The sequence below is a fragment of the Panthera tigris genome, chromosome C2 (genome assembly GCF_018350195.1).
Source record: "Panthera tigris isolate Pti1 chromosome C2, P.tigris_Pti1_mat1.1, whole genome shotgun sequence".
Classification (NCBI taxonomy): Eukaryota; Metazoa; Chordata; class Mammalia; order Carnivora; family Felidae; genus Panthera; species Panthera tigris.
In genome coordinates, this window is record NC_056668.1 from 152,591,086 (window position 1) to 152,593,554 (window position 2,469).

Sequence of the window (2,469 nt, forward strand, 5' to 3'; positions counted from 1 at the left end):
AGCCCGACGCGGGGCTCGAACCCACGGACCGCGAGATCATGACCTGAACCGAAGTCAGACGCTCAACCGACTGAGCCACCCAGGCGCCCCAGGAAGTCATTTTAAATTGACATGTTGAAATCGATATGTTTCTCCATCAAATGTAGTTTCACGCAGTCTTTTTTTTTTTTTTTTTTTTTAATCTGCGCGTAATGCAAGTTGCTTCATTAACCTTTTGACCTCAGTTTCCCTATCTGGAGGCAGCTGGTATGAATATTAGTCTGAAACAAGGGATGTGCATCATTTTATTTTCTGTCAGTTGAATGACGTTTCGACCGTGTCCTCCCAGTCTGCTGGCTGAGGGTACAGTGGGCAGTGACCTCAGCCATTCATTCCGCATTTGATCACAGCCCTGGGGGCTTGTGAAATGCCACGTCAAGGGCGGCAGCCTTCAATGATCAGTTACTGCTGACACACCTCTGTCCCAGCCCACCTGTCTGCTGCTCCCTTGCCACCCTAGGGTTTGGGAATCCTTTGTTCAACAGTCCATAATCTTCTTTGGAGTCTTGACCCGCCAGTGGCCCTCCACTTGGGTCCCTGGGGCTTCTGGAGCCTATAGGATTCTATTTCCTCAAGCCAGGAAGGACCACTTGGAATGGTTGGGGAGGGGGATTCTCCTTTTCTCTCTGTAAGCGCCTTTCTCCTTCCTTACACCCTCCATAGATCTTCCAAATTCTCCCCTGGGCAGGGCTGGGATTAAGGTGAAGTGAACGGGGATCTATCTCAGCTGCTAAATTTAAGGGTGCACCTTAAAAATTGCAGATTTTTTAGGGTATTAATTTCGAGTTTTTAAACGATTGCATTAAAATATTAATTATCCTGATTTCCAAGTTTTTTGGGTTTTTTTTTTTTTTTTTGGTTGACTCCTTAAATTTTGCAGCCTCACCTGCCTCGCCCTACAGCTGACCATGGCTTTTGGAAACAAAACCAGAAGATCGTACGGTTTACTTGTCTTTTCTGTCTTGCCATGTACCTTGAGAACCAGCTTGAATTGAAGGAAAGAGGGAGGGCAATTCAGGGAGGACAAACCATCAATTAATATGCCAACACACATGTAGGGGTACCTGGGTGGCTCAGTCGGGTTAAACATCCAGCTCTTGGTTTCGGCTCAGGTCATGATCTCATGGTTCATGAGTTCAAGCACCACTTTGGGCTCTGCGCTCTGCGTGGACAGCATGGAGCCTGCTTGGGTTTCTCTTTCTCCCTCTCTCTGCCCCTTCCCCGCTTGTGCGCTCTCTCTCTCTCAAAAGAAATTATAAATAAATATAAAAAAAAAAAGGCACATCTAGCCACACAGAGGCTGAGGGTGGGTTTCTATCGCAAAAGCGTTCCAGCTTTCCCGTCTGTGCTTCCAGACACACGAAGCTGGTGGGCAGGTGTGCACAAGGAAGATGCTTGATCCTCACCCACCTCCGCCCAAATTGTTTTCAGCTCAGATTCTTGGCTGCGGAGATGCGGCCACTTGACAAAGCATCCCTGGCTAGAAACATGACAGCAAGATCGAGCGTGGACCCTTCCCTGCTGGAAGGTTCTTACTTCCGTTTTCCTCATTTCTTTGAGGCTCACCTGCTTGCTTTCTGGCTGTGGCTGCGCTGCCCCTTTGCCCTCATTAAAAAACAAAAACGCAAACCCTTTTTCCAGAAGCGTCTCCGTTCTCCAAAATGTGATCGCAGGAGTTTGATTCTGTTTTTATAAAAGGCCTGCCTTTGGCCCAAAGGCACCAGCATCTTCAGACCGGAGGGTGATCCCTTTGATGGTGCTTCTTTCTTTAAACTTGCCCTCGGGGGTGGAAGCCAGTCCCAGGGAAAGCGGGGAAGGTTGTGAGAAGTCAGCAGAGCTGTTGAGGCAGCCGCTTTCAAACTGCCCTGCACGGCTTTTCAGCCGTCCTAAGAATCATTCGAGGGCTGAACATTGCTGTTTTTTCTCTGCTTTGCCTACTCCCTTGAAAATAGCAGAAGCACCGTGGGACGTTTTGTCCTACATTTGTGGCTTCTGAGTATTTTCCGTGGCCAGGCTGTGGGACTCGGGCCACCTTCTGCGGGCTCTGAGTGACTGCACGTGGGTCTGGTCTTCTCAGGCTCTGCCTCCATTGTTCGGTCTGATCACCCTCAACGGAATGGAGCTGGCCGTGACCTCTCCTCCCCCCACTTCCCTTAGCTCTGACTTGGTCCTTCCTTCCTTCACGGCAGCGGGTAGCATGCACATCCGTGCAAGGTGCATCCCCAGCAGGAATCGTGATGTCGCAAGGGCACTGCGCCCCCCAAGCGACTCAGGGAGAGAGGGCGCTTACCGCAAGGTCATGGGGGCCCCACCGAAAAGGTCGCATGGGAACCAGAGGTCACCTGCACAGACTCTCCAGCCTCTCCCCGTGGACCAGGGGCTTCCAGCTAAGCCTTGGCTGGGTGTCCTCTCCTCCCCTGCGTACCAGCC

At 50.9% G+C, this 2,469-nt stretch overlaps 1 non-coding gene across 1 annotated transcript; it reads right to left on the bottom strand.

Annotated features, from left to right (window-relative positions):
* TRNAR-UCG lies at positions 1 to 85 on the bottom strand. The gene has a single exon. It is a non-coding gene; the product is annotated as a tRNA-Arg (tRNA).
* Between the last annotated feature and the right edge of the window lie 2,384 nt (positions 86 to 2,469).